General features: G+C 51.6%; 1 long non-coding RNA gene across 2 annotated transcripts in view; it reads right to left on the reverse strand.

The window, feature by feature from the left end:
- Positions 1-3623: 3623 nt before the first annotated feature.
- The window catches only part of LOC105065928 (uncharacterized), a 34017-nt gene continuing 18876 nt past the window's right edge, over positions 3624-18764 (reverse strand). For both annotated transcript variants that reach the window (XR_012511293.1, XR_006723329.2), the window contains exons 3-4: positions 10469-10537; positions 3624-4441 (exon numbers count right to left, since the gene is read on the reverse strand). This is a non-coding gene — a long non-coding RNA (uncharacterized LOC105065928). The remainder of the gene's footprint in view (positions 4442-10468; positions 10538-18764) is intronic.

Raw genomic sequence — 18764 nt, forward strand, 5'->3', positions numbered from 1 at the left:
CTTATGTGCTCTTAACCCTGGAATTGCCTCAGGCAGACCCAGAGGGTCTCAACTCCCCAGGTCAACAAGTCTATCCTTCCGCCTCCAGGTCAGGCTAAGACCTAGGTTAGGTCACTAAGAGGGGCTAGAACAGAGGAAGAACAAGAGGCTGGGAGGCAGGAGACCTGGGTCAGAGCTGCATTCAGCACTAGCCCACTGTGTGCTTAGCAACAACGGTGCCCTCTCTCTCATTTGAGCCTCTCAACAACCTGTGAGTTAGGCACGGCGGGTTCTACTAGCCTTATTTTGTGGAGGAGGACACTGAGGCTTGGAGAAGTCAAGCGGCTTGCCCGAGCTCGCAAAGCTAGTGAGTAGTGGCATCCGTCTGGTCCCAGCGGCATCCTTCTCCCCTCCACGTACTGAGCCCCTGGGGCACATATTCCAGATGCCGTGGAGTCGTCTCCCACTGACAGGAGCATCAGAGCCGAGCTGATTCATGAACTGGTGGCTCCAGCCTCCCTGCATCCCCTGCCTGATGCATCTGCTGGCTCTCCCACCCCCAGCACTCCTGGCCAGTGACCAAGGAGAGCACAAGAAGGTGGGATGGAAATTGGGGGGTGGGCAAGGGAGACAAAGCAGAGGCAGATGGGAGAGTCTCAGAGCATCCATCACCAGGACCAGTTCCCCCTGAGATCTCAGCTGTTGTCTGATCTGCCCGTGAACTGAATTCCTATCCAAAAGATGGCCCCACCTAACAACGTGTCAGTCACTCCCCCGGGTTTGCTCCTTCCCAGGCTCCTTTGGCCTCGGGGCCTGTGAGGACCCAAGCAAATGGGCCAAGCACAGCTGGGCTCTAACAGGGACGAGAAGCAGCCGCTCAGATGCCCACAACAGAGAGACCCACTTCTGAGGAATCAGCCAGATCTGCCTCCTGCTCTGGGGGCTTTCTCAGAGCCCTTTGTCCCGGGTCTAGATTCCTTAAGCCCCTTAGCAAAGCCTTACTGAGTTTTACTGGGTTTATTAGGTGTGACTTCTTGTCAGGTATGTCTCCTGCCCCTGCCTTTATCAATGCCACAGGTGAATCAGGAGCTCATGTCCTTGTCTCCTGGGTTGGCCTGCTTGGCTGGACATGTGTGGCCACCACACATCCCATCCTGTCATATTCTGTTAGCCCCAGAGTACCTGGGACCTGGAGGAGAGGAGGGAGGAAGGGGCCCGGGCCAGCAGTGTGGGGTTATGCTGCCGGGGTGGAAGCCAGGGAGAAGAGTGACTGTTCCAATCAGAGACTCTGCCCAACTGAATTTGGGAGACAGTTGTGATGTGCTTCTGACCTGGTTCCATCTCAGCGACGCGTGCTCATGTGGCTCTGAGCCAGACGGACACCAGGCCCCTGGTCACAGAGAGGATCAGATACAATACAGCTCCTGAAGGGTTTTTAGACTGTGGGGATGACAGCTTGGTCAACAAATCATCAAAAGCCTGGGTGATAACTTCTCTGAGAGACGGAGGGAACCCAGGGTAGAAGGAAGGCCTAAGGAAGAGGCAAATTAGCTTTGTGGAAAGAGCTCGGATCCTGGACACAGATCGTGCTGAATTCAGATGACATCCTGCCATTGTTCACTGACTTTTCTGAGTCTGAGTGACTTATCTATAAACTGGGGTGATAATATTACCCATCTCAGAGCATTGTTCCAAGCACTGGATGGAGATCGGGAGGAAACCTGGAGGGCTTCATTGAAGAGGCAGGACTTAAAGGACTAAGAGAAGCAGGAGTCTACCACTCAGCAAAGTCTGAGGGCATTTTAGGATCCATCCAGGCAGCACCTCTTCTGAGAAGCGGGCCCTATTCCCACTTGCTGTGTGTCATCGCCCTTGTCTGTCTGTCTCTGCCTTGAGGATGTAAGTTGTTCAAGGGCCAGGGCCCGTCTCACTCCCCATGGCATCCACATGCCTGCCACCAATGGTACTCAGTGAATACATATCAAATGATAAATAAACAGCTCTGCAGAGTGAGAAAACAGGAGAAAGGGATAGAAAGAGAAGAAACAGGAGGGAAGTAACATTTTCAGCCCCCACTGTGTCAGGCATCAGGCTGGTTACTTATGTCTAATCAGCTTTAGTTCTCCCAGAAGACTGCTCTGTGTTATATTCTCTCCATCTTCCAAATGAGGAAACGAGGGCTTCTCCGCCCCGGACTCGCTCGAGCTCAGGCAGCTGGAAGGCAGCAGCCCAGGACTCCGTGTCCCATTCATGGATCTGCAGGCCCCTCTCATCATTCTGGGCTACTTCCAGCTGGCCTAAGGATATTTGGTCAGAGCCTCAGGACCCAGAGGGCAGCTCCTCCCCACCCTCCTCTACCCCCACCCCAGCTGTGCAAACAGACTCCAGCTGGAAGGTTCCAAGGAGGGCTGGGGGGAGAGTCTGGCAGGTCTGACAGGCCAGGGTGAGCTGGGCTTTCCTGAGAAAGCCAAGGTGGCCCTAGAATGCACCTTTCTGCGGGCTCAGGAAGGGGGCGGAGAGCCTGGCTGGCTGACTCCAGGTGCTGTGATCTCAGCCAGCAGGCACACTCTAAAAATACCTCTGCCCACCTCCCTGCTCCAAGGACCACGGGGACTCTTCTTGGTCAGCTCTGCACTGACTCTACTGGGGCAAATCCCTGGGTCTTGTAGCAAGCCCCCAGGTGTACGTGACATCAGAGGTCACCGTACCACTGGGTGCTGCGGGAGGGATGGAGTGCAGGGAACCCTGTGGGCTTGCTCCCCTTGCCTGACCACATCTTTCCCTCCTATATCTCTCTGCCCCGGCCTTACCTTTTGAATTAGCTTTATATCCCCCTCTCCTCTTTTCAGGGCCTGTGGAAGACCAGATGGTATTGTCCTAAGGGTCCTGTCACCAGTTCCACAGCAATCCCAGGCAGGGAGTGAGACATCTCTGCAAAGAGCACAGGGCAGGACACCCACCATCAGACCCCCACAGTCAGAACTTCCAGCCTGATGTTGCTGAGCACAAGTTTCCTAAGTTGAGTGATTTTGTTTCCAAAGGACCAGATAATCCACTTCTGGGAGGCAATGGGCACGAAGACTGATTTTTTTCACACTAAGACAAACACCGGCTGTCACACATACACCTGGCAGTGGGAGGCACACGCGCTCCCCATCCGCCCTTGGCTCTCAGACAAGCTGACAGTCTTGCACGTACCACCCAGAGAGTCAGGATCCACCCTGCCCAAGGGCTGCTGCCAGCAGGAAGGGAGGCACAGCCTTGTCAGGGGATCCCCAACACCCCTCCCCTGGGGCTGCCCACAAATTCCCCCCTTTGAGATCAGACTCCTGAGTCAGGGAAGCAGTGTCTGCAGGGGTGGGGTACTCCCAGCTCAAGAAAACACACGTCATCGCTCCTACAGGTGGAGTGCAGGGAAGCAGCCAGTCCAAGGCAGACCCTGGAATTCACAAAGATTGCGAGACACTGACTGCTCACCTACTATGTGCTAGACCCTTGGGATGGGGGATGGGGTGGCAAAGGAGCTTGGAGTCAGAAACTCTAGCCTTGAACGAGTTATTTAACTTCCCTGAGCCCTAGAGTTCTCATCTGAAAAGTGTGTGTAATAATCTTCATCTGTATTAAATAAAAGACTGCAGAGAGAGTAGTGTTCCCTTAGACTTTAATTCACACACAAACCACAAACATTAAGAGATACAAGTTTCTCAAGTTTTAATTTTTTTCATGAACTTTTATGCCCACTATATCTTAACCATACTGAAATTCAATTTAAGAAGGCATAAATTTCAACCAAGGTATTTTCCCATTTTGATTTTCATCTCAAAGGGGTTCATGACTTGTTCTGAGCATCTCAGATCCCAAGGGAGTGACCCTCTGAACCTTATTGAGAATTCTGCTCAATCTTGTCCTCAGCATGTAGCCCCACTCCCTCTATCTTTCAAGGCCCATCTCCAAGTTGAATTACAACTCTGGTGTCATCGTGTGTGTACCGTGAGCTCCTTGGGGACAGAGATTGGGTCTGATTCATTGCACAGAGTCTCAGGAAGCATCCAATAAATCTTTCAATAGACCACCATCCATTTCAGCCAGCCATCCTTCCACTGTCCAATCCTCCACTCATCAAGTGTGAGTTAAGGACTCTGTCTAATTCAGGGAATTCCCCCTTCAAAGATGAAACCCTCCAGTTTCTTTGTCTTCTCACATTCTTTTCCTCTTCTGGGATGCTTCCAGCCAGGTCCGCCACTCTCAGTGGGATCCTCTGCCTTCCCAACTTTGATTTCTAGTGTAGCCTCTTCCATTCCCATCGAAGCAGGTCCTCACACCTCCATGCAGGTGGAAGTTGGGGCTGGCACCTCAGAAGGAACAATGTCCCATGGTCCACAGCTGGAGGTCTTTAAGGACATCTGCATGTACCGTCAGTTGCTCTCTCAGCCTTTCAAGTCCCAGGGTGCCAAATCTGAGCCTAGGCAGATAAGGAAGCTAGATTTTCATGTGCACATTTGGTGTGGGGTGAGGGGCAGGGGAGGCTGAGGGAGGGCCGGATCTCACTTAGCCCAGAAAGCCCTTCTTATCTACAAGTCCTTTGAAGTAGGGGAGCTCTCAGACACTGGCAGCCAGAGGGGAGCCTTTGCTCCACACCCAAGTCCCCACCATCTCTCAGCTGGAGAGGCTGGGCCCAGTCCTGGAGTAATTCTGGGATCTCAGATACTCACAGATCATTTATTCACTCAGTAAGCACTTCTGAACTGAGCAAGTGCTGGGCTCCGTGCTAAAGGCTGAGGAGGCTGAGATGCATCAGACGCACGTGCTTATTTGCAACCACAAATGCTCTCAAATTGCTCCCAGCCCAAGAAAGGATGCAGATGTGAACTACACTGAGCTGGACTGCTTACGATCCTAGGTCCTGGTCTGGAATGTGACACCTGTATTTGATGCTCAAGCACCCTCTACAAAGTCCAAGCAAGCTGCAAGTTCTCAGACCCCTGCTCACACACCTCCCAAGGTGGCAGAAACCATTCCTTTTCTTCCCTCTTCCCCTCCCTGCCACCAAAGCAGCCCGTTAGAACACGGGAGCCTCCGGTTAAGATTGTGCTGCCCCCCCCCCCCAACACCAGGGTGCTGAAACCTGCCCTGGCACTTCTCTCACTGGTCCTGACCCTGACCTCTGGGGCTGCCAGAACCTCTCTGGCTGCACCTGGCCCAGGACAGCCCTGGAGAGAACTGGAGGCAATATCAGGTTCCCACAAAGCTCGGTTCCTAGAGATTGTTTGGCTGCAGAAAGGCTACTTTATCAGCAATGAGCAGGAGGCATAAGACAACTGTGGGCTGGAGCCCAGGAGCCCAGGAGCACGCCAGGTGAGAGATGATTCACCCCAGGCAGGCTGGAGCCGAGCTGGGACAAACTGGACAGCCACTGGAATGGAGACTTGATGGGAGGTCGTGCTGGGCTTCGGAAGATGAGGGGCTGACTTAGCCGGCTGGCCAGAGGGAGAACCCCAGCTAATGAAGGAGCCTTAATCCCTCTCTCGGAAGAACAGGGGAGATAAGGCCAGTGAAAATGAGGGAACAAAAAACAGGAGCTGCTTTCCAACTCCCGCCCCCAGCCAGATGTGCTCTCTCTCCTCAACAACTCCTTTCTAAAGCCTCTATTCTCAGGCTGCTAAAGTCCCTGCCTTGGCAGCTGGAGGACAAGGGCGGGGCCTGGTTCAGCTCTGTGCCATTCCAGCCGCTTCCCTCCCTGTGCCTTGCCCAGGACCCACACGTGGCAGTCTCAGTGAACGTGCACTGAATAAGGCACTGCATCGTTCCATGCCAGTTGTAGCTGGTGCAGAAGCTGTGTATCTAGGGAGCAGAAGTCAGCCAACGTTAGGGTCGGGAGACCCAGGTCTTAGCCTTGGCTTTGCCATGTGCTCTTTTGCTCAAGGAGACCTTGAGCAGGTCTTTTTTTTTCTCCCATGGGATTCAGTGTCTCCACCTAGAAGGACCACACGAGGCAACTCTGAGACCCATAAAGCCATAAAATGCTAGACCAGGATGCCCCCTCCACATTTACTGGGCACAGCCTATGTCCCCTATCAGGGACACCTGAGAAGACCTCATCTCCTTTCTCCCAGGGCACCTCCATCCTCCCAACAGACTATTTCCGAACCCTGGGAACCAAAGGAGGAATGTATCCAACTGTGAGCTTGGCCAAATCTAGCCGAGTCACCTTGGCTATTTAAAACCTCTCCCTGCGAGGAAACGGTCTGTTGAGGCCAGGAGAAGAAGCAAATCCCTACTCAACTAGAAGTCCACTCTGCCGCGACTCTAAATTCCCCAGGATTAAGGGATCTCCGACACCAGCTTCCCACTGCCCTTTTTCACTAATGCTCCCCTGAGGCCACTTGGCTGATTGGAATGTTCAGCTCCCCACAACCCCCCCAGCAGCCAGGCAGGATAAGGGCCCTCTCTGGGGACAGTCTGCTGGCTATCGTGTTTCCCAGCACTAATCCAGGCTGACAACCCCTGGCCCTGGCATTCCCAAGGGGTCGAGTTCTACGGTACAGAAAGCCTGGATCCTCCAGGGAGCAGAGGGTAGCTGAGGATAAAGTCAGCCAAGACCAGAGCCAATTGAGGATGGCTGGTGGGGTCCCATGCTGCAAACTTTTGGGTCCTAGCGTGTTCAAGCAAGAAGAGTGTCATGGGCCCCACTGTGCCAATGGAAAAGTGAGGCTCAGAGAGGGCAGGGCACTTGCCAAAGTCACGCTGCACATTTGTAGTGAGGTGAGGATTCAGATCCAGGTTTCAGTTATTCATTTACACCACAATCTTTTGTTTTAACCATCTCCCAAGTTCCAAATACTGAGATAAATTTGCATTCATTTAACAAACACTTATATAAAACTAACAATGTACCAGCTACTGTTCTAAGTATGATCTCATTTAATCCTATGAGCCCTGAAAGTAGGTTTCACTATCCCCAATTTACAAAAGAGAAAGCTGAAACATCAAGAGATGGAACAACTTTCCCAGGGTTGCAGAGCTACTAAAATGTGACGAATTTTCATCTGAACCCTGGTCTGTCCTGTACTCCTTTCTCTACTCCATGTTGTTCGGTTGGAGGTGAGAGAAGTCCTAGTAACCGTGCAGTGCTGGGGGGAGGGGGAGGATGGTGGGGATCTGGGCCCTAGGGCAGAGGGGTCTGGGAGGCAAGCTCTGAGGGCAGCTGGTTCACGTGTAGCTGGGGAGCCGGCCGGGCAACACGGTGCCCACATGGTGCCTCGGTGTGGCCACGCTGCACATCTCCAGGGAAGCCCACTCGCTTTGCCTTTGACGTGAATTCTGCACCACCCCACCCCACCCCAACAAGGTCATGCAATGATGCAGCGGCCCAGCCCTCACCTGAACCGTGCCTGTCAGCCAGGTGTGAGCCTCAGCCATGCAGCCAGGGCCGCCGTTCTTGGAGTGAGGACTCCTCAGCCCGCAGCGGAGGCCTTGCCCACCCCAGAGGTAATGTGCGCCAGCTGCGGCCGCAGCCCCCACCAGCTCTGCCAGATCACGTCGGGGGCAGCCTGCGGGTCATATGTCTAGACAGTCAGACTGAGAATGGGGCTCGGCATCTTGAGAGAAGTTTCCTGAATTCCTTCCACCTTCGGGAATGGAAACTGAGCTAACAGGGAATTTGTTCTAATTATAGGGAAATAAGGAGAATTGAACAAGAGCTCCTCAAGGTTGAGCTCTTCTGCCAGGCTGCTCCAGCGCTCGCCCTACCTTCATCTCTCTAGTGAGAAACCCCAGAGCACCGACTCCGTGCCAGCTCCTGGCCGGGCACTGGGCACAGAGAGGGTTAGACTGGGGCCCTGCCCACCAGGAGCGCCCATCCAGTAGAGCAGCAAACAGTGGACCATCAACAAGGAAGCTTGAGGGCGGAGGGGGTGGAGGAGGGCAATGGAGCACAGGCACCTGAACGCCCTGCCCAGAGGTCGGTGGAGGCTTCCAAAGTGGAGGTCCTCCCCACTCCCTTCTGCCCACATCACAGGGCTCAGCTAAAACGCCACCTCCTTCAGGACATCTGATTTCTTCAGGACACACTGAAGGGCACTCACTCACCGATACTGATTGCAGCTAGAAGGGTGAACCAGAGAGCCTGGCTGCCTCTGACGGAGTTTAAGGCTGCTCCTTTCCAACCCTTCCAAGAGGAGTCTTTGCACACATTTCACCCAGCAAGTCAGCATTTCCCAAGTTTCTTTCAAGAAGCAACCAAGTACCATAACACAGAACCAAGCTTCTGGAATTGGACACGCACACTGGAATACTGAGTCCGTCCCTGGGTAATCTTGAGCAAGCTACTTGGTCTCTTTGAGTCTTAGCTCTATTTATCAAATTCGTACAATAGTCACTTGGGAAGGCTGTGTGGATTAAGTAAAGAAAGTCATGGTGATTGCTTAACCTAGTGCTTGGCTACTAGTGTCATTAAGAACAAGGATATTCTCAAAGCCAGTCCCAGTGGCTCACAGAGTGTCAAAGTGTCCCTGCACCTAGCAGGTCCTTTATAAATGCCTTGACTGCTTGACTGCTCTTTGGCAGAGAATGGGGGCAGATCTCTGTGGTCTTTTAAAATGCGGCAAAATATACATAACATTAAATTTACCATATCAACCATTTTTGAGCATACAATTTAATGGCATTAGGTACATTCACAGTGCTGTGCAACCATCACTAATATCCATCTTTAGAACTTCTTCATCATCCCAAGCAGAATCTCTGCACCCATTAAGCAATAACCTCCCCTTTCTTCCATCCGCCCAGCTCCTAGTAGCCTCTATTCTACTTTGTGCCTCTATGAATTTGCCCATTCTTGGTTCCTCGTAGAAGGGGAATCATCCAATATTTGCCCTTTTGCATCTGACTTATTTCACTTAGCATGCTGTTTTCAAGGTTCCTCATGCTGCCTTATATGTCAGCATTTTGTCCCTTTTTAAGGCTGAATAATATCCCATTGTATGCACGTATCACATTTTGTTTATCCATTCATCTGTTGATGGACGTTTGGGTTGCTTGCACATTTTGGCTATTGTGAAGAGCGTTGCAATGAGCATTGGTATACAAGTGTTCAGGTCCCTGCTTTCAGTTCTTCTGGGGCTATTCTGACAAGTGGAATTGCTGGATCACACAGCAATTGCATGTTTAATTTTTGACGAACCTCCATACTGCTTTCCACAGCAGCAGCACCATTTTACATTCCCACCAGCAATGCCATATGGTCTTGAAGGAGAAGTTGAAAGGGTGTGAGATGGACTCCCAGGGTACTTGGCCCCCTCCTATGGAGACTTTTCTCAAAGCAATGGAAGCAGAGTGGTGACAAACTGGGGCAAGCCCAGAGGAGGGGCTTCGAGGGTGGAGGGGGAACCAAAGCTACATGGAGGAGGGAGGGTGGAAGGGCCCAGAATGTGGGGTCTGCTGAGAAGGCCCTGGAGGTGTGACATCTGCCATGTGTGTGTCCACCATGCTGCCTGGGGACAGAGTGGGCGACCTCATGGTCAGAGTGAAGTCCAGTCAGGATGTCCCAGGGAGATTAGAAACATCTCAAGATGAGGAAGACTTCCGGAGAGCCAGACCTTCCATGAGTGGGGAGCTCTCCATCACCAGAGGTGTGCTGGGAGCCACTGAGGTCCTCTTGAACAGGAGGCTGAAGGGCATTGGAGGTTTGGCTGATAGCCTCCGTGAGCCTATAGAGCAGTGTGTTCTGAACGTTTGTGATTTGAAAAATCTGTGGCTGGATTCCATCTGAGCCCAATGGTAGCCAAAGTCTCTATACCTTGCTATTCCCGCCCATCCAGACAACTTTGCCCCAGACATTGCTCAGCCCCAGCTGGGGTGAGCTTCTTTTCCATTTGCTGTTGAGGATATTATGTGACGCCCTAAGTTCCTAAGTTCCTGTGGCTCCTGTCTACTTTTTCAATTAGAAATATAGGAAAACAAATATATGTATGTATATGTATGACTGAAACATTATGCTGTACACCAGAAATTGACACATTGTAACTGACTATACTTCAATACATTTTTAAAAAAGTAGTAATACTGTGTGCCTGCCAAGGAAGGCTGCGGGGAACAGTGCAAAGGTGAACAAGGGAAAAAAGCTCTCCTGCCTGGTCTTCAGCAGCCTCCGGAGTCTGCTCCACGCTCCTGCCCCCAGCCTCCCTCGCCAAAGCACAGAGCTGACCTTACCTCCTTCCCTGCTCAGCACTCGGCCCCGCTGCCCCAGTCATTGTCTCTCCTGCCCTCTTCTCTCCTTCCAGCCATTCAGTTTATGCTCCTGGCTGGACTTGCTTCCTCGGACAGTGTCTCTGAATCTCTCTACCTACACAAATCCTGCCATCTTTTTATCCAGGTTTCCCCTCCTATAGAAAACCCACAGAGAGATCCTCCTTCCCTAAGGCTTTGTCTGCTAGGGTGTCACTTAAGGCAGTCACTCAGAGGTGTTCCTTATTAAGCAGCCACTTGGTACCTGGACTGTTCCATGTGCTGGGGATACATCAGTAAAGACAACAGCATCTCTGGCATTCTTGAGCTTCTCCTACAACAAGAGACACAGAAAATAAACACAGAAACTAATATATAACATTACTTGATGTAGGGATGATTGCTGCAGAGACCATAAAACAGGGGATATAAGGGAAGCTATTCTGGATAGAACAGTCAGGGAAGACCTCTCTAGGAAGTGATGTCTGAGCCAAGATCTGAATTATGAAAAGAGCCAACCATGAGAGAGGATCTGGGGTGGGGGCCTCTTTCGGGACACATGAAGGAAAAGGTTCCTGAATAACCTTGTTTTGTTCCAGGAACAAGGAGGTGGTCACTGTGGCTGGAACATGGAGAAGAGACAGAGTGGATGAGGTGATGGCAGGGAGACGGGCCGGGGAGATGATGGCATCCGTGGTGAGAAGTACAATAGGGAGCCATCGAGGGTCTTGAGCACAGAAGTGGCCTGATCTGATTTGTGATGCTGCAGACAGAACAGCTTATAGTGCGAAAAGCCTGGAGTGGGGAGACCAGTTAGGAGCCTACTGGACTAGATCAGGCAAGAGATGATGGTGGTTTGGACCTGGGAGTTGGCAGCACCGCTGATGAGAAGAGACAGGTTTGAGATACATTTTGAAGGTACAGTCACCCGGGGACTGGGAGAGGGAAGCCCGGGCAGAGAAGTGTCACCTTTTTTGTTGGATTGTTGTGCTACAGAGAAGGATGAGGAGTCTTCCAGATATTGAAAGAGAAAATAACATTCCAGGCAGTATTTTTAAAAGATTCAGAGGCAAAAAAAGTGGATAGATGGTGCTTTCAGAATGATGGCTGTGAATAGTATGTATTGAATTTTTTAAGATGACAGGTGAGAAATAGGACAGATAAGTCCATAAGGGTCTGGAGCATTATGGGAAGGGCTTAAGCTTCATTTCTTGTGGGTAATAGAGAGCTACTGAAGGCACTAGCACATAAGAGTTGCTCAACATATGTTTACATTGGAGCCCCAGTGTTGAACTGCGGGAGTTGCTTTCACAGGTATTTCATGGGACCCTATATAAACAGCCTTATGTTTGGCAACTGTAGATTCTTCTCTCCCCGTGCCGAAGGAAACTTGTGCCCAGGTTGAGCTCTGTTCACAGTCTGCCTGTGAGTTCTCTGGGCACCCAGGTACCTGGGGGACAGAGCCAGGTGGCCAGTGACTGGAAGACAAGCGTCTGGCTGTACATCTCAGCCAGCCTTCACCGCCCTTGAACACACCAACAGGCCATGCCCTGCAGTATCGGCAGCCAGGGTAAACCCAATCCACGTGCCTGGGGCATTTTTACCAAGCAACGCAGAGAGAAGCTTCCAGACACAGTTCCTCGTAAACATTTATCACTTGAGCTTTCTCAAGATTTTAGAGAGGCACTGAGGTGTTCACTGTAGCCATGGCTCAGTCTCCAAGAAGCTATTTGACACCAGGCCAACATCTTGCTCTGGGCCTCAGTTTCCCTGTCTGGAAAGTGAAAAGATTGGACATCGTGACCCAAGGTGTTCTCTAGCTCTGGCCCCCTCTGACCTGTTTATTTTGTTCCTCTTCTGCTCAGAACCCATTTGCATGTCTACTCTTCATGCTGGGGAACAAGCCACGGTGTTCGGGTGGAGCCTGGTCCATGATCCATCTCAGTCCCAGGGCCCGAGAGACCTAGTCAGATTCCACTGGAGGGAAAGCAGAATCCTGTAAGGACTGCTGTGCCCTGCGCCTTCTGGAAAGCGCATGCAAAGCCTGAATTCTCACCCACATGCTGGAGAAAGCTGTCCTCCCTTTGAAACCTAAGAAAGTTGCAGGAACAGCCGTTTATCTGTTACATGGTTTTCATAATTTCCCTGGCACCTTCGCTAATTGTTGAAGTGGGTTTTGGTGGGTGGAGATTGAGCTCTTGGTCTGCCGTGGACTTGCTGGGCTGCAGCTCGTTTGGAGGAAGAGAATTGGAGCCGAGATCTTACAGGGCCCTCCTGAGGATGCCCAGCCACAGGGACCTGCTCATGAAGATCTGAGGGTCCTGTTGAAGTCCAGGAAGCAAGCTGAGTTGCAGGAGGTGAAACGGATGACACTTTGGAAGATGATTCAGCAAGTATCTGTGAGGCCAGCTGGTGAGGTGCAAGGAAGGGTGGAGAAATGTGGCAGGGTTAGAAGATGCTAAGCAACTCAGGACTGGATGGGATGCAAAGCACCTGCTGGGTCCGTGTATTCCTGAAAATTATACTTCTTTACCCCTTCTCTCAACAGAGATTACTATGTGTGCCATGCCAGGCACTAGGGTACAGGGTAGGACACCCACCCAGATCTTTCATTCCTAGAAATATGGACTGACTGGAATTGTGCCTTGTGGTTCCAACTGTAGACACTCAGGAGAAGGGGTGGTAAGCATGGCCTCGTGATGACCAGGAGGACTTTCTGGAGGTGGTGACATGCCAGGCAAACTAGGAAAGGCACAAAGGGAAATAATAACTCTGTAGCACCAGTGGAAAAATCTTGGACTTTGAACCAAACAGACCTGGTTCAAGCTGACCCTCTGAGCCTTTGTTTTCTCATCAGTAAGATGGGAAATGTAATGATAGTTTAGGAGATTAAATGAATTCAGGAGGAAATACGCCTGGTTCAAAGTGGGATCTCCTGAAATGGTTGGTTGGTGGAGGTCAGGGTGCAGGAGGTGGTTCAGAGTCTAGGGGAGAAAGTCTTCAGTATCATTCCTCCTCAGCTTTGAGTGGACTCCTCCCCACTCACCCCTGTGGTCAAGGTCGGGGTGGGTAGCATTTGGGCCAGCGCCCCTGGGCCTGGTGGCCTGCTTGCCCTGAGCTTCCCAAGGGCATCAGCATAGCAGGCTTCTTTGAGCCCAGTGAATTTCCACAGGCCAGGAGGGCCCACTCTGAGGCTCACACCTCTGGAACTTGAGATGTTGGCCAAGTTCAGTCTGTGGGAGGGGAAGCCTGTGTAGGCTGCATTTGGTGGGGAAACGGGCCTCCAGGGTGGAAAAGAAAAATAAAGAAAAGGAGTCCTGCTGGAGCCTGCTTACAGAGAGATGCAGCTCTAATGCCTACCCCTCCCACCTTCCTTGCCCCAGGCCTTTGCTGGAGAACTAGCTTTAGAATCTGGCCCAGCAAAGACCGCTTCCTCCAGGAAGCCTGCTTGGATGGCCTGGTCCCTTCTGAGTTCTCACTCCTCCGACCCTGTGAATTTGAGTGTGGATTCACCCTCACAGGCCAAGTATTTGCTGCACACTCTGTTTAGTACAGTTCATATTTGACTCAAATTGTAAGCTTCCACCAGAGAATCAAAACAAAGAGGAGAAAATTCACATCTGTGGAGCCCCTACTGTATACCTCACCCTGGGCTGTCCATCTTTTATGTCACCTCACTTGAACCTTACAACAGCCCTCCAAGATAAGGACCACTTTCCATTTTACAGATGAAGAGAATGAGGCTCAGAGTGGTGTAAGTCCCACGATGGGAAGACCAAGTGTGCAGGATTCTGAAGCTTATTTAGCTTCTCTACACCAAAGCAAGGTCCTCTGTGGGAAAAGTACGCACTCTGTGGTGAAAGACGTTTGGGAGATGCTGCTTGTTAAGCATCTCTCTTGAGTTTCCCAGCCCACAGTAGCACATTCACGGTCCTGCAGAAAAGGTACCTGACTTACTTTACCTAGTCCAGCACTCCCCGAGGGACACCTCAGTCACATTATAGCTGCTGACATCCCCTGAGGCCCCTGGACATGCACTTTGGGACATGTTGTCTAGAAAGTAAAGACCACCAAAGTGGGCAAGCCTAGGAGCAAGCTCTCTGAGGAACTCAGGGAGGGGCGGGAAAGCTGAATTAGACCTGAGTGGGGGGCAGGGGGAGGAAGAAGAGCATAACTGGTGGGAGTGAGCCTCATGAGGGTCTGGACAGGGAGGCCACAGCCCCAGCTGAAACCCAGCATCCTAAGTATCTGAACTGTTAACGTCTTTGACCACAAAAGTCTGTCTTTAAAGCTGGAAGCACAGGGTGACACAAATCCTGCTCTCCACCATTGCAGGCAGGAGGCAGTAGGCGAAATGAATTAGTCAGTCTCTGTTGCCAAAGGAAACAGGCAAAATGCAATCTGAGGGACTTCAGTTAGACGTCAGTCAGGCCATCAGGAGATCTAAGCAGTATCCCCAAACCACAGATGCCCTCCTTCTGGCCCACCTCTATCTTGCCAATGTCCACCAGGCAAGGATCTGTCAAAAAGACTTTGAAGACTCCATTATCTCTGCCTTCTGTGGAGTCAGGAAGTCCTGATCCATTTTCCCTCCCAAAGAAGTTGCTGGAGACTTCAGAACAATAACAAGACCTGGAATCTTAGCACAGTGGTCCTGCCAAATTCTGTCCAGGACTAAGCGCACCTGGAGTACTCTGTACTGGCTGGCCACCACACACTGGTGTGCACTGCTGATGTGTCCAAGTGTTCATGGCCCAGATGGGCAGCTCCTAGACACTGTCAGGTGAGGCGCAGGTGAAGGAAAGAGTTAGGGGGACATTTATAGATGGGAGTGCAATTAGAACCTTCAAGACTGTCTCACACTTGCCTAGAGCAGTGCTTCCTAAAATGTGTCCCCGAAGCGGCAGCATCAGCATCACTTGGGAATAAGTTGGAAATGCAAATTCTTGCACACCACCCCTCCTCGTGCAACAGAGTCAGAAGCTCAGAACGGACCCCAGTCAAGAGTTTTAATAAGACCTCCTGATAATTCTGAAGCATCTTAAATTTTGAGAACCTCTGACTGGCAATCATGCCTGTTATAATGCCTGTTCTTCAGGAGAAATAGTGTTATTCTCACTTGTGGAAAGCAGCTCAGAGATGTTTGTTCCATCCCAGGACCTACAGCGGATAATCTGCAGATCCAGGGCTCCCAGTCCCAGGAATTCTCAAGCTTCCTGGCAGCCAGGCAGAGCTGTGTGCCCAAGGTACTAAGACAGCTGCTTGCCTTGGCCCCAGAGAAAGCCTTAATTGGCTCATTAATAGCTCTGATTAGAGAGAATGGAGAAGCCTTATCTTTGAAGTCCCTGGGCTGCATAGAAGCTCACACAGGGAGCTCGCTGTGGCTAATTAAAGCTGAGCTGTGTTTCTTGTCAAGAGCCCAGAGTGTTAATGGCTTCAAGAGAGAAAAATTAAGCTTCCACTTCCATTCAGGGGTAATGGACAGAACCAGCAGAATGCAGAGGAGAAGAAAGGGCCTGTCACAGCGCAGAGCCCCTGAGCTCTCTTCTGAAGTATGTGTCCAAAGAGGAACTGCTGGCTTTGGGTGCCTGGGGGGGTCCTTGATTCCCACAGTGACAACCCTTGGTCTGTCATCATCTTCATTCTTTTGTTTTATGAGTTTTGAGCCTCTCAGCCTCTGATCGCACCTGCTCAGGTGTGTGTGTGGGAAGTTGGGGTGGGGGGCTGAGTGACAGTCCTGGTGTTAACAGGGTGTCAGGCGCTTTGCAGGTTCTGGTCTCAAAAGCCACATCTACCGTGGGCTCCCAGTGCTGTAGCTATCACTGCTGGATCAGCCCCTTCCATAAGTGCCAGCTACAAGCTGGGTATCTGACCTTATCTCATGTGATGCCCTCAGTGATCCCCCAGAAGGCACACAAGGCACAGACACATGGGTTAACTGACTTGTCCAAAGACAGAGCTGATTCAAAATCCCTTCTCCTTTAACCAGTAAAATAACCAAACGTCCTCCATCCTTGAACTTCGTTTCCTAAGGCTGCGGGTCATTTCAAGCTGGGGATGCTAATGCCACCCCAATCTTCCACCTTATCCTTCTCCCCACCCCACCTACACTCCAGCTCAGGGGAGGTGACTGAGGGCAGAACCTTTCCAGGGGACCTTCCCTTGTGGTTGAGTTTAAAGGGTCAAACTAGACCCCAGCTGGCTGGATATAAGCACAGAGCTGGTATTTCTAAACTAGAAATCGACATTTATTCTAAAGAATGGCCTATTATTATTTGATTAATTTATTTCTCTGAAAAATTTGATCAAAGCAATCAAACCACAGAAAGGCTGTGAACACATATAGCCTTTGGTGAAAATACCATTACATAAATATGAGTGCAAAAGTCAGCCCCAGCTTGATATTTTAGCTCAAATAAGACCCAGACAGTTTAAACAAGAACTATCCCAGGACACCCAGCAGGTGGTAAGCGTGGTTCCCCCAGAGCCTGTCTTTGTATCTCTAAGTAGTCAAAGCCTTTCCCTTCTTCAAGGCCTGAGTCAATGCCCCCTCCTCCAGGGAGCTGCCTCCTGCCCCCAGCTCTAACCCTCCTCTCCTGAAGAGGTTGCTCCCCATCCCCGCAATTCCCTGCCACTCTCTGTTTAACAGCCTGTTTCGGAGTTGGACGTGGGGCCCCCAGGCCCCGACCAGTTCTGAGGGCCCCCACCAGGGCCCAGGCTCAGTGAACAAAAGAATGAATGACCGAACATTCTAGGAGAGGGGACAGTGGTCTCTTGGGCTAGAATCCATCTCTTGCTCCCTGCATCCTCCAGGGAGGATCCTTCTCAGGTCCTTCAGCATGGCCGGTGATTACAAGTCTCCCTTTTTGCCCTCCCGGAAGTGGTAAGAGTATCAAGGGCAGGGACTAGGTCTGACTTGCCTCTTTATTCTCAGTGATGGGGCTGCAGCACTGGGGAACCGTATCCAAGAGACCTAAGGAAGGGCTTATTGAAAGAATGAATGATCAAGAGGACAAAGAACTTGCATCTAAACAAATTGCCTCAGAAATATTTCTCCCCTGGCAAAGAAAGGGTTAAACCTGTATGTGTGAGCCTACCTCTCCCCAGCCACCTAAGTCAAATTAGAAGGAGGTCTAGGCCAGAGGGTAGGGCTGAGGCTGGGCCAAGCTGGCATCACTGGCAGGGCAGAGGGGGCAGGGCCAAATGACCACTGTCACCTAGGACACTTCCACATGGACCGGGTAGGGGAAGCGTCTCCAGCTCCCTCACCTGCTCAGCAGCTCCCAGCTCATCTTGGTGTGCTAGGGTCCTCAAAGGGCTGTATGTCCTTGGCCTGGCCATGGCGGTCAGCAGGTGGAGAGGAAAAAACACACAGAGAAGCCCTGGCTCCTTCCCTGACAATGCTGCCCTCTCCACATGCCCCCAAGCCATGAAGTGGAGCAACAGTAATGATGCCACCCCCTGAGTGTGGTTGAGACATGGAGCACAAAGGCCAAAGGGAACAGCAATGTGAATCTCTATGGGGGACTGTTGGGTGGCGGGCGCCTTGCCCGTAATGGCTTCAATAAGCCAGAGAGAGGTGTTGGACGTGGAGAGGAAAATGGACCAAACCTGCTCTCCTGCCCCCACCACCTGGCTTTCTTCCTCTTCCTGTAGTTGATGGAAGCAGCCTGGCACAGCAAGAGAGAGAGTGGACTCTAACCATTAGCAGGGACGCTGGGAGACTCTCTCCCCGCCAAGCCCTGGGCTGGTGGACACATGCACATGCATTACTCCAGTCATTTTCACAGCCAGTACTCAGAGAAAGGATGAACTCTGTGCAAAAGATGGGAACACTGAGACCAGAGAGATACAAAGACGTAAAGCCATGTGCCCTGAGTTGGTCTCAAATTTCAAGGCTGCACCAGACTTGAAACCCAGGACTCACTGACCCCATGCTCCCGGCTGCCTCCCCCAAACCACAAACATCCACTCTGGCTCCATCTCAGCCGGGCACTTGTTCGGTTTCATTGGACAAGTGCTTCCTGCTGTGCCTGCGGAAGTCCTACCCACCCTTCAAGGTGCTATTCCAGCAGTGACAGTTGCTCGGTCACATGTCGCCTCTCTCCATGACCACCTCGGACTGTGACTGCTATTCCTGCTGTGGTCGGAATCTGGAGAGCACATGGCTTCAAGGCCACCTTCTGCTGGAGAGAGTTGTGTGAGCCTGGGCCTCGCCGCTCAGATTGGGATCTTCGGGGAAACATACGATCCTCTACCCAACCCAGCCTCCCAGCCTGGCTCAGGGGCCTGTGAAAGAGGGATGCAGAGAAGATGTGTCCAGTGAAGTGTCCCTTCTCCAGCCAGTTTCCTCACTAGATGGTGGATGAGCTGGACTAAATCAATGGTTCAAAAAGGCCAGGGTATGCGCCCTGCACAACGCACTTGCCCCCGTTGCCTGAGACTCTGACCTCATCTCCTACGCCCCAGCAGCACTGGCCTCCTTGTTCTTCCTTCAAGACATCAGCCGGCCATGCCTCAGGGCCTTGGCACCTGCTGTTTTCTCCACCTGGAGGGGTCTT

The sequence above is a fragment of the Camelus bactrianus genome, chromosome 13, assembly GCF_048773025.1.
Source record: "Camelus bactrianus isolate YW-2024 breed Bactrian camel chromosome 13, ASM4877302v1, whole genome shotgun sequence".
In the NCBI taxonomy this organism is placed as follows: domain Eukaryota; kingdom Metazoa; phylum Chordata; class Mammalia; order Artiodactyla; family Camelidae; genus Camelus; species Camelus bactrianus.